The sequence below is a fragment of the Tamandua tetradactyla genome, chromosome 20 (assembly GCF_023851605.1).
Source record: "Tamandua tetradactyla isolate mTamTet1 chromosome 20, mTamTet1.pri, whole genome shotgun sequence".
Classification (NCBI taxonomy): domain Eukaryota; kingdom Metazoa; phylum Chordata; class Mammalia; order Pilosa; family Myrmecophagidae; genus Tamandua; species Tamandua tetradactyla.
Window position 1 is genome coordinate 63,074,601 of NC_135346.1, and position 13,591 is coordinate 63,088,191.

At 48.3% G+C, this 13,591-nt stretch overlaps 1 protein-coding gene across 1 annotated transcript in view; it reads right to left on the minus strand.

Moving 5' to 3' along the window:
* WNT3A (Wnt family member 3A) overlaps window positions 1-13,591 on the minus strand; it is a 58,871-nt gene that overhangs the window by 37,025 nt on the left and 8,255 nt on the right. The gene's annotated exons all lie outside the window — the stretch shown is intronic.

Consider the following 13,591-nt stretch of genomic DNA (forward strand, 5'->3'; position numbering starts at 1 on the left):
GAAGACAAGGGGGCTGGGTAATGTTGGAGCCAATCTGGCATGTCCTGGATAGCAGATGCAGAAGGAGACAAGCCCCTTCCTAGGGCAATCTTTTGTCTGACGGAGGGGATGAGGCTCTATCTTAGAGAAATCTGCCATGTGAGAGAGAAGACAACAAGGCCCTTTTCATTGGGGCAGTATGACATTCAAGGGTAGAGCATAGCTACTGCCATTAAGGAAACCTGATTTTACGGAGACCCCCCGAGCCTTGCTACCTGCATGGTACAAATGACCTGAGACTTAGAGCAAAACAAAATGTCAAGGTTTGCAACATGAAATGCTGAAGGTCTAAACTGCTGCACTGTACAACTGGAGGGGCCACCTTGCACCCTAGGGTCAATAGAGAATGGAACCTATAGGCAGTGTGGATGATGGCTGCTGAGGGTTGAGTCTGGGGTAGAGAGTGAGAGGACTGGCTTCCTGGGAGGGGGTTGGTTACTCAGGGCACAGCAGTAGCTGAATCACACAGTCAAAAACATAGCTAAATTCCTACCTACCGTATGAGCCAGTGAGTCTCTGGGTTATTTACCTACCCACAATAAGACATGTTCAAGAAAGTTCACTGAGCTTTATTTGTGAGTGCCTAAACCTGGAAAAAAACCAGAATACATCCATAGGGAAATGGGTAACCAAATGGTGGTTTATTCATGCAATGGAATGCTACTCAGCAGTAAAAAGTAAGGAACTGATACATGCCATAGCATGAGTGAACCTCACCGATACTGAGATAAGTGAAAGAAGCCTGACATGAAGGAGCACATGCTCTGTGATTCCACAACTATCAGATTGTGTGGGTTAGTGGATAGTGAACAAGGCAAAATTCATCTCTGGGGTCAGAAATCAAGGATTGTCTTCAGAGAACAGGGGATTGCAGAATAGTTGCCAGTACTTAAATTTAAATTTATTAAAATGACAAAAACATTGAAATGCAGTTTCTAACACACTAGCCACATTCAAGCACTCTGTGATCAGTGGCTACCATATTGCACAGTTGAGATATAGGACCATTTCCCTCATTACTGAGAGTTCTATTGGCCTGCACTGGTCTAGGTTGATGAAAATGTTCTATATTTTGATTGTGGTGTTGGTTACCCTGGTGATGACATGTCAAAACTAACTGAATTGTGCACCTAAGAACTGTCCATTTTACTATGTGTAATTATACCTCGATTAATTAAAAAAAAATGCCAGGTCCTTTTGGGGACTGGTGGGAGAAGGCAGAGGGGAAAGAGCTTCTCAAAAGGCAATAATTTTGATAAAAGATCTTTTAAAGTTGTTTAAACAATGAGCGTTATAAACATAAAATTATAAAAATTTGAACCATTCAGAAAGAAATGAAAGGAACAGCATGGGTGTGAGACCATCTTCTTCCTCCTTGGCCCCTCTCCAAGGGAGACTCTTGGGTGATTGTCCACAAAAACCCTGGGAACACAGAACATAAATCCCATCCAGACACCCAGAATGCAAACACAGGCACTGATGATGCGGGGGGATCATCTGCTTCTTGGAATCTGCTTTTTCTACCTCATCTTCTATATTCTATGATAACTGTATTGTGGCCCAATACATGGATAGACCAAAACATTTTTGACACATTTCATATAGGAGAACATTTAGGTTGCTTTCAGTTTAAAGAATATTTAAAAATTACAAACAAGTTTACTGTGAGTGTCCCAATGTAAATTAGTAAGTGACTGCAGGACACCCATAGGTTGAATTACTAAGAGTGAAAATTTTAGGGCACATATTATGGGCAATTTATGTTTAAATAGATATTTCAAATTCACCTCTAAATTTCCCTTGAGATTGGTGCTAACTTAACCATTATCTAACACAGAAATGCTGTCAATCCTATGGCACTTGGCTAAATCTGCTTATTGATATACCTACCAAAGGTTATAGCTGCCTGATATGTGGCTATGTCTGCCTGTTGATATGTCTACCCAATCTGATGGGTGACACACATTTACAGCTACCTGTTGATGTATCTTCCCAGTTCCATGGACAGCACGTTTGTCTATTGATGTGTCTACCCAATCCCATGGGTGACACAAGGTTAAGTCTGCCTATTGATGGGTCTACCCAATCTGATGGGTAACACATGGTTACATCTGCCTATTGATGAATCTACCCAATCTGATGGGTGACACATGGCTACAGCTGCCCATTGATGTGTCTATCCAGTCACATGGGTGACATCAGGTTATGACTACCTGTTGGTATGTCTACCCGATCTCATGAGTGACATATGATTATGAATCCTTGTTGATATGTTTTTCTTCCCTACTAAAACAGTGGGTTCCTGAAGGCAGGACTCTGTATAAAGACTCTTTGTGTCTCAATGCTTAGTACATTCCTTGGTGGATACTATGTGTGAGTGAGGAAGTGGCTGCTGCAGTTTTGCAGGGCTAGGCTGGGGAAACTTGATTCTCATCTTTTGCTTGTAGGGTAACTACTGATATCACAAAGGGTTTTCAGAGTTTTCTGGGATGGAGGGTTGCAGAGACTCTCAGTGTGGCTATGGAATAAGACACAGCCATCAGAGGCTCCACAGAGAAAGAAGAGATGGTTGGATAGGTGACGAGTTCTAGGGGATGATAGTCCATAGTTTCTGAGAAAAGGTTTCCAGAACTCTAGTGACACCTGCTTTCACAGAGAGCTAAACAGACTCCAACCAAGCTCACTTAAGTCACCACCCTGCCTGTCTTCTCTGGTGAAGAAAGTCCCACCTCTTTCTCCTCAGGAGTCTCATCTCCTTCCATCTCACTGGGCTCCCCAATGTGGTCCATCCCAGGGCCTGGAGCAGCCCTCCTGAGTATCATTCATCCTGGCCGTGCCTCTCAGGCCAGCAGGAAGGTGCATTGCTTATCTGGTAGCTTTCTCTGGTGGACTCTATTGAGAGAAAACCTGTTTCTTCTTCCTTTGTTTGGTGGGAAACCTGAGGCCTGGCAGCCTTACTGATGCTTCAGTTGGAAGCCCACCCCCGCCAGGGGTTAATCACAGTCAGCACATCCTCTCCTCGGAGGATTAAACACCCACCCAAGAGGCTGGAAAGAAAGGCTTCTATGTTTCTCAGTAATCTACACACATATATTATGCTCTAATATTTAGTAAGTCATGTTTTGAGACTAACTCGGTTCCATCTAGGTGCAGTGAGAGTAGTAGGAAATGGCGAATCACTGTTTCTCAGTCTCAGAAAAAGAAACCCAACTTCTAGAAATATGAATTATATCCCATCACCCTTCCCTCCAAACCCCTTAGCCTCTGGAGTGGTCAGGGGCTGCTGTGTTAGACACTGAAGCCACACTCTAGATCTATTGGCTTGCTTTCTTCTCATACCCTGCAGAGCACACTGGCCTTTAGGTCACAATTTCCCACCTCCGTCTCAACCAGCTCCTCAATGGAGAAAGGTTTTCACTCTGTACTCAGTCCATGGAAATCCTCTCATGCTCTGCATCCCTTTCTTCCTTTCAGCCTTCCTGACTCTTGCTCAGGGACAACCCCTCTCTGCTCCTCCTGGCTGTCCCTCCATGGTACTTATTTAATTCTGCCTTGCACAGCTCTTTCCCCAACCCGTTGGAGTTCCTACATGACAAATGGAAAGGCTAAGGGAAATGGGTGATGCTTCCTGGAAAAATCTGACTCTGGAACCCTCCACGTCCCTGCCCCTCAGAGCTCCCACCTCTCTGTACATGCCATGTCATTTCTGCCTCTGGAATGCTTTCTCTCCTCTCTTCCTTGCTAAATCACAGCCCTCAGGAGTTAAATCCTATCTTCCTCCAAGACAGCTCAGTGTGAATGTCCACAGGACCCATGAACTCAACGTGCCCAAAGGGAACTTAGCCCTCCTTCCAATGAGCTGGCTGTGTCCCTGCTCCCAGGACAGGCGTACAATGCCTCCTATTGGCATCCTTTGGGTTCCCTCACACATTTGTTCCCTACATACCTGATTTTCCTAAATCTCTTACCCTGCATCTAGAATGCTGCACAAGTTTTGCAGCTGGCCTCATTTCCTCCCAGGACTGTCTGTTCAGTCTTTCCTACACATGAAAGCCTGCAGCCCTTGGGCTTGGGACCCAACAGGAATCACACAGCCTAGAGCTGAAGTTTGTTTCCCTGACATGGGATATGAATGTAAAGACTTGTCTGTTCATCCATTCATATATTCATTTGTTTGCTCATCCATCCATCCAGTCACCCATCCATCCATTCATCCATCCATCCATCCATCCATCCATCCATCCATCCATCCATCCATCCATCCATCCATCCATCCATCCATGCATCCATTCACCCATCCATCCATTCATTTAGTTCATCCATCCTTCTATCATTCTTCCATGCATGCATGCATCCATCCATTCATTCATCTGTTCTTTCATCCATCCATCCATCCATCTATCCATTCATCCATCTGACCGTCTGACCATCTGTCCATCCGTTCATTCATTCATCTATCTATCCATCCATTATGAATGGATTAGTGAATGAATCCATTCATTTATCCACTATCATGGAGTACCTACCAAATACCAGTGACTCAGCCAGGCCTGACTTCCTCTAGGTTTCTCCCATGCCTGCCAATAGCCACACAGATCCTGATGTCCCTAAGGACTCTGACACAGGTGTGTGAAGGTCTTTCATTCCCTCAGCCTGGAGTGTATGCCCTGCCGCCACTGTCCTGCCCTCTCTGTTTCAGCTCAGCCGTCTGGTCACTCTCAGGAAGCTTTCCCTGTGATTTCTGTCCTTTATTCTTCCATGCACCCTGTCCTGCACCTAATGGTTTGTGTTTCTCCTCTCTGGGTGGAGATCACAAAATTTGTGTCCAATAATCTCCTGGAGACCCTGTGCCTGGATTGGGGCACTTGGTTTATATTTGTTCAATGGAACAGAACATGAAAGCCTCAGGGGTGAGCTGAATGGCTGGGCAAGTGGAAGGAAAACCCCTTATGTAGAGCCCTTTGCACACAAGCATAGACACAGGGGATCCAGCAGAAGCCAGCTATGTCTGTGGCCTGGAGGGCATCTGGTCTATGGAGAAAGGGGACAGAGGCAGGAGTCCCAGAAAACAGAAGGGGTGTGGACCCAGGGGAGGGAAGTAGGGTAGTGGAGGCAGAAGACAGGCAATGAACATCATGTTGGTTTCCCTCTTGACTGGGCCACCCCACCAGTATCCACACTTGCATTGTAAAGCTCCCTGCTTTAAAAAACAAAGAGCAAAATCTCCCCTTGACCTCAATTCTCCATCTAGTAAATATCCCTTTATCTGCTCTCTTCCATGGCTAAGTTTTTCAAAAGAATTGGCACCTTCCATCTACTGCTCCACCCTCTCCAGTTTGGTGTCTTTGTCTATCATGCCACCAAAACATTTTTAGCAAGGTCTCCGATGACCACGTGGGACAACTTTTCATCCCATTAGACTGCTCAACCTGTGTTGATGTGGCTTACCCTCCTCCTCCAGGCTTGGCTGATGTCATTCTCTTTAGATTCTCTGCCATCCTCTCTGCACTCTTTGCGTTCCTTTTCTGGGTTTGTCCTGAGCCCTCTTCTCCCCTCTCTGCTGTCTCTTGGAGACCCATCCTATCATCTGTGTGCAGAAACTCCCTCAGCTCATGGACTGCAATATCAACCCCTTCTTTGGATACCATTAGCACAGCATACAATAACTTCATGTGTCTACTGAATACAGGTTTCCCATGTGGCAGGCCCAGCTCATCTTGTTCATCATGAGGTCCCCAGCTCCTAACAAGTGCCTCGCATGAGGCAGGCGATCGGGGCATGGCTGCTGAACTAGCTGATCCTGGAGGCAAAAGGCTCCACTCACTCTTTGTGCCCTGGGGAGATAGTATGACTCTTGTGGTAGCACAGCCCACAATGTGAACCCACAAATGCCACTCTTCCTCCACTTTCCACATGAATCAATGACTTGCTGGCTTTAGTCCAGCTCAGCCACTAATGTCATGGGACCGTGAATGAGGAGGCTTTCCTCCAGGGGCTCCCGTCTGTGCTGGCCACACCACAGCCTTGGACAACATCCTCTCTAATGAGTGGAGGAGCATGTGGTGGGAGGGTGGGGAGGATGGGGTCAGGCAGGTGCTGGTGGGTGAGGAAGCAGGAGGTTGGTTCAGGTTCAGTCAGCACCCAGGCTTGGAGTCCATCTCTGGCCTGCTTGCCTGACCCCTTCTGCCATAGAACAAGAAAGGGCCAATCTGGCCAGGTTCTGGAGGGTCTTGATGGGTGCCAGACCAAGGTGGGACAATGGAGGCCAGGCTAGTGGTTTTCTAACTAAGCTCCTGGGAAGTAGGGGTGCCTCAGAGGCTAGGACATAGAGTGAGTCCTCGACAATCTACTGCCCAAGTCAGGCTGGGACTGAGGGGATTTCAGTTCTAAGGCTGGGAAAGTCCCTGGCAGAAGAGCTGAGTTGTCTTCCCCAGGTGGGGCTGACTTCTGCATCCACACACCACTGCAGCTTTCCTACCACCCTTCTGCATTTTGACCTTCCATGTAAGATTTTCTCTGAGGAAGAACTGTAAGCAAATGCTGAACCCTAGTCAACGTTGAGCATACTCTGCTTAGAGGCAGAGCGTGTCTGCAAAACTTGCTTCAAAATGAAAAATTAAAAAATCCAATGAATTGATATGTTCATATGTATGGTGGCCTGGAGTTATGTTGCCCAGAAAAATATGTTCTTAATCTTAATCCATTCCTGTGGGTGTGAACCCATCATAAATAGGACCATGTGAAGTTGTTAAGTTTAGTTGAGGTGTGGCCCAACTAAATTAGGATGGGTCTTAATCCTATTACTGGAGAATTTATAGAAAAGGTCAGAGAAGAGACACCTTGGGAACCAGCCAGAGCTGGAAATCAATTGGACCCAGAAAAGAAAGGAGAGGGCACTGCCATGTGCATTGCCATGTGATAGAAAAACCAAGGAACCCCAAAGTTTGCGGGTCAGTCATAAAATACCAACCCTGGGAGGAAGCAAGCCTTCTAGCCTCTGAATCTGTGAGCCAATAAATTCCTATTGCTAAGCCAACCCACTATTTTAGCAGCTGGAAAACTAAAGCAGATGGATAGAGGGGAATGGCTAAATATGTGATGAACCAAGTGGGGTAGAATGTGAATTGTGGGTCCACTGTTCCACTGAAAAATTCCCTCATCTTCTCCATATGCTTGAAAATGTTCATTAGTGCTAAGTTGGGGGAAATCATGGCTCTGGTCTCTACACATTTGAACAGCACTCAGAATGAGATTACTGGGGCCATTTGCATCTTCCTTCCTCTCTCCTATTGCTGGGGATCTGGGGAGGGGCTAGGGGGCATCCCTAGGAAGGAAATCCACTCAGTGATCCACTTTACTGATTAAATGGCCTTGTCAATTTGAGACTTGGAACAAGGGGAATGAAAGGTGTCACTTAGTTTAGACAGAAAGCAAGTTTGTAGTCACAGCCTGATGCCCTAGCTTCTAATCCCAGCTCTGAACCTGGCCTCTCTCCATGTTCAAACTGGAAACTGGACTGAAACACAGGGGTGATTTTTGGGTGCCCATCCCCACTGCTGGATGCCTCCGAGGCCAAGACTCACTCTGGGTGGGGTGGGGTGCAGTAAGCTTGGTGAGATATGCCGACCAAGAGGCTGCCAACCCTCAGAATCCCCCAGCCTCCTGCAGAGATAGGACAGAGCCTGGGTGCCCAGGCTCACCAAGCTAGGGTGAGGGGAAGACTGGCCTTGTCCTGTGCCTCCTCCATGCCGCCCCAGGCCCACATCTCCAGGAAAGTAGGAAGGGGACTCTTGCGTTCCCAGTCTCTCGGCAGCCTAGGGGTTCTCAGCAGCGTGCTGAGTCAGCGCGCTTTGGCCCACAGCCTCTACACCCCCCCAGCCCTCCTCCTGGGACAGGCCCCGGCATGCTGCCTCTAGAGCGTTGCCAGGGTGCAGGCAGACAGAGACACAGCCCAGATGGGGCTACAGCTGTTCTGTCCACCACCAACACCCACCGGACGTCGGGGCACCCCCTTTAGTACTGCTTTGCCCACTCCCCACCTTGGAACCAAGGGCCCCTTTCATCTTTGAATTGCTTCCAGAAAAGTTATCTTCAGAGACCGTGGAGACCCCACTTCAGGAAGAGGGAGGGAGGGGAAGCTCACAGTCTATATAAAAATCATACTTTAAAAATCCAAGCTAGTTATGCAACCCACACCCTGGTTCCAAATTTCTAATTCAAGGAGAATGTAGATGCCCCAATTCACCAATACTTGGAAAACCACAAGGGCAACTCCTTTCTTCCACATCCTTCTGGGAGAAAGCGGAGCGAGCGTGGACCTGAGGCCAGAGAAGGGTGCCTGGGAGAGAGGAAGGAATGGAGAGGAGTCTTCAGAGAAAGCTATGGCTGTGAGTGGGGGGACGGCACTTATTCCAGGACATGGCTCCAGAGCCTGGACGAGACCTGCCACCCTGTTGCCCCAAAAGCCGAAAGCCTGGTGGCGAGGGGGGCAGAGGCTTCAGCGGTCAGCACAGGGTCACTGGGGGGCAGCCCTGGTGCCGCAAGGGGAAGGCACCCATGAACTGGGAGGCCCCAACCCAGAGGCATCCCAGGCAGCACTCTTTCTGTGTCTGCATCTCCCCAGCACTGCAAACCTGTTCTCAGAACCGGGGTTTTATGTGATAGAATACAACATCAGATGCAAGATCCAGGTTGAATTTTGGAATGGAAAAAGGATGTTAGTGGAAAGATGGGTGAAACTGGCCTGGCGTTTGGTTGATCATAACGTGCCAGTGTTACTCTCTTCGTTGTGATAAAAACACCACCCAGTATCACTACATAAGATGTTAACTTTAGAGCAAACTGGGTGAGGGGCTTCTGAGAAGCCTCTGTGCTATCTTCAGCTGTCTATTCCAAGCAAAAAACATCTTAAAAAAAAAAAAGTAGTTGAGAAGAAAAAAAAAATAGCCATAAGGAAATGAGTATATTGATATACAATTATAACTATTCAACTTGTGATTTAAAGCTATGTGCTTCTTTATGAATGCATTCAGCAACAGGCTTTGGCCATGGGTCTAACTACTGCAGTAATTTTGAGGCAGTGCTGAGTGTCATGGCATTTTGTAATCTCTGCAGCAACTGGCACAGGATATGAAACTATCTGATTTCTCCCCGTGACAAAGTCACGGCTACTGCTAGTGCTGCCGTAAGGTGTTGCTTCCATTTGCAGTTGAAAGCAAAGTTGAATGTCAGTGTGCGGTTGGTGGAAATAAAGATATCACTTTTCAATCTTGTTTTGGAACCCTGGGGAAGAGCCCTGCTCCGGGGCCTTGCCCCAAGAGGGTGCTCGGGAGCATTTGCTGGGAAGCAGCCGTGCTTTGGGTATCCATACTCAGTCTTGTTCTGATTCTGCAAGCTCAGCAGCTGAGGGCGGGTGGGGGTCGGGGTGGGGACAGTGATTCTCCACTCCAGGGAGCTGGACACATCTGCTCTCTCTCTGTTAGGAGCCGTCTCCCTGTTGCACCCCTGCTCCAGAGCTCAGAGTTCTGGCCTGCCCCCCAAGGGACCCCACCATCAACCTCAGGACTATGAATACGACAATGCATGTGACACCCTGCTGGGGTCTTGACGATGTAAATAAGGCTACTAATCAGTCAACTCTGAGTTAATCTAACCACACATGTGCATTAAAAGCAGAATTTTCAGCTGGTAGCAGAAGAGAAAGCTGGAGAGATGCAAAGTATGAGAAAGATGTGATGTGCCCTTGCTGGGTCTGAGATGGAAGGGGTGATGATAGGACCGGAAAGCGGTCCTTGGGAGCTAGATGGTCCCTGGCCAGCGGTCAGCAAAGAAACAGGGACTCAGTCCTACTACCTGGAGGAACTGGACTCTGCCAGCAACTCCAGTGAGCCTGGAAACTGATTCTTACCCAGAGCCTCCAGATAATCGATTTTGTGAGTGTGAGACCCTGAGCAGAGAACCCAACTGAGCCCACCCAGCTCAAACGGGGGTTCTGTTTTAAGCCACTAAGCTTGTGGTAGTTTGTTACACGGCGACTGGAAATGACTTTATTTCATATTTCCAGCCATCTCCCTTCCTCTCACATGCTGGCTTTTTTTCTGTCTCCCTTGAGCTCCAGGGGCCAGCACCCTCAAAGCCTCTCAGGTCCCAAAGGGAAAGAAAGGAGGAGGAGAAGGAGGAGGAGGAAGCCACCTGCCCCGCTGGCAGCCCTCTCAGTGGGCTGGCAGCAAGAAACACTGCCACCTATACCTCCACCAAGCTGTCCTCTTATATATCAAGCCCACCACCATACACCCCTTGTACAGCACTATTCTCCTTCAGTGGAATCTCCTGCTACAGCGAACCCTTTTTTCCCTAGAAGCCCCTCTAGCCATTGCTCCTGCTTTGGCTCACTGCACAGACCCTGACCTGGCCCGCCCTGCCCACTCTGCTCACAAGATGCTGCTTATCAATGGCTTGTTTCAGAGAGAGCTGGTCTAGGCTGACTCCCTCTGACCCCCACAGCTGCCTGTTGCAGTGGTGGTGCCATGCCAACCTCCTCGCCCAGGAAGCTGAGGCTCAGCATTTGGAAACGTTGCCAAGGTCAAACTGTTAACAGGCAGAAGAATGAATTCCAGCATAGGTCAATTTGCAAAATCCTCCCCTTTCTAGTAGACTGTGAAGCCCTTACTATATATTAAACATCAGTGCCCACAAAATAACACTTATAAACCAGCAAGATGTAAATTATAATAAAACAAAAGCTGTGCAGCCAACACACAACTAATGAAACAGAACAATCCAGATTTCTCTTTAACCCTGGACAGACTTTCTATCATGGAAAGATCACTGAATGGGGGCGTGGGTAGAGCCCCCTAAGGGTCTTCACCATTGGGCACCACCACTTCGTTGGATTACACTGGTCTCTGGCTTCATGCCACTCTGAGCCTGAGTCTTCCCTGCTGAAACTTGAGGTCCCTGGATTAGAACAGGGCTGCTCAAAGTGTGGTCCCTGGGCCAGCAGCGATGGCATTGCCTGGAGCTGGTTAGAAATGCATATTGTTGGGCCTCACCCCCTACCTACTGAGTAGAAACTCCGAGGGGGGGGTCCAGTGGGGTGCGTCTCACCCAGCCTGCAGGTGTGTTCTGGTGTGCACTCATGTTGGAGGACCACCAGGGTTGCAGAGAAAACGTCTCGATTGGACACTCCAGCGTGTTAGTGTCACTCAATGGTGAGGAACTTACTGCAGCATTTTTTTTTAATTTTTACTTTTTATTTTCAAATAATTTCAAGCTGATAGGACAGTTACAAAAATAATACAAACTCATACAGAGAATCCTAATATGTCCCCCCTCAATACCCAGATCCACCGATTTTTCCCCACATTTATTGTATCTATCTGTCTGTCTTATCAATCCATCTCTGTCCGTCCATCTGTCCATCCACCCATCCATTCATCAGTCTTCTCAATCTATCAACCTGTCTGTCTGTCTGTCTAATCTATGTTTCTGTCTACCAGTCAGTCCATCTTATCAATCCATCTATCATCTATCCATCTATCATCTATCCATCTATCATCTATCATCTATCCATCTACCCATTTACCAAACATTTGAGAGTAGGTTTCATACATCATGCTCCTTGAACACTTAAAAATACTTCAATGTACATTTCCTAAGAACAATGACATTCATGTAACTGCCTTAAGTGCAGTCATCAAGTTCCAAAATTTTAACATTGATATAAAATTTTCAATTTTTTTCATATATCCCAATAATGCCCTTTTTTTCCTATGGCTTCTTAAAGCCCAAACTCTTTAGTCTGGCAAACAAAGCTTCTCCTCTAGCTTGATTCTGGGAACTTAAGCCTTCCTGAAGAGCCAGCCACCCAAAGGATGAGATTGTTTTTTTATGGTGTGGATCTCAGAGTTATAGGGCCAGAGAAGGGAGGTGCTTCCATCACCGTGAGTTGGGTCAGGGGGTGCTCTCCATGGCCATGTCATCATAGGGGCACCGAGGGCCGTCATGCACAGTCAGGGGCTCCCTGCGGACCCTTCCTGGCCTCCTTTCCTTCACTGCCAGCCCCATGGTGTCTAGGAGCCTACACCTCCTGGGAGAATGAAGTATGGAGGGTGAGCATTTCCAGAGAGTCAGGAACTGAGAGGGGAGATGAGCGGTCCAAAGTGGGGAAGGCAGTGACCACGGCAGTCCGTTCACAGGTCCCCGAGAGATGCTGCAGGCTGAGCACCCAAGCCAGCTGTGAAGTGCGTCCTCACCTCCATCCTGAGGGCAGGGGTTCCAGAAGAATCCTTATTCATTCCACACCCACGAGCCCGCTCTGGCTCATCACAGCCGAGGGGATGATCCAAGGAGCCCCCAGCCCAGTTGTTTGGCCAACACATTATTCCTTCCTTCCTCTTCAGCAGCATCCCCACCACAGAAGCTTCCAGCATACAGTGACCTGAGGGACTGGCCAGCCTTGCCCCAATGCAGGTGAGAGGCTGTGGCCTTGGCTGAAGCCGCATGGTTAGGCATTGGTGGATCCAGCCAGAGGGCAATCTTTCTCTGTCTCTTGGCCTCAGGAAGAGCCTGAGTGGAGATGAGGCTTGGTGGGGAGGAAGCCATCAGACTGAAGCAAGCCTCGCTGCACACATGGCCCAGTGTCGTTTCCCTTCAGGCCTGCACCTGGCTGCTATGATTCACCCAATGAGAAGCTCATTCCACATTCCCTCCTGCTCCTCTTCATGGAGGAGGGTGTCCCAGGCGGGGCCCACACACCCCACTGTCATCTGCCACCTGCCCAGAGATGACTTCTTCCTGGGCTACAAGTTTAACTGCCCAATCAGCCATCCTACCCTGATGTCCTGCAGGCTCTGCAAAAATCAGAGTGTGCAAAACACACGTGCCACCCTCCCTTCCCTAAGATACGGCACTATTTTTCACTCTATATCTTTACTCCAAGAATCCCAGCTCTGGAGTGGTCCTCCTCTTGGGCAGAAGGGGCCAGGAATGGAGGGGGGGGTCAGGTGAGCAGACAGCAGTACTTCTGCAGGATGGAGCCTGATAGGACTATCAAAATGACAGGTGATGAGATGCCAGGAATGTGGAAAACTTGGATAGGAGACAGTGGGATTTCAACAGCAGAGCACAGCCTGCTATGCACCCTGCCCTTATCATTATGAAAAAGCGTGTATCCGGGAAGACAACCAAAAGGAGCACCACAAATGAAAACACTTGTATTAGGTTGGTAGAATTACAGATTTGATTTCCTTCCAGATTTTCATTAATGGTTATTTCTTTCTCAGTAATCATTTGTTTGGAGGGTGAGCCAGTCATGTGAGCATGCATGAATGAGTTTTTTTTGTTCAATCTCCCAACCCCTAGCTTCTCGGGTTGTTGCAGCCCACGTGGTGTGGCTGTGAAAGCCACACCTCCAGCCTGGAAGCACTAATGATTTTTCCTCCCTCCCGCTCCCTGGTTGAGGGAAGGCGCTGTTGAAAGGCTGGGCACCTGGCCAGACCATCGTGCTCCAGAGAGAGCAGAGATACTGGCTGTGACATGCTTGGGATGGGGA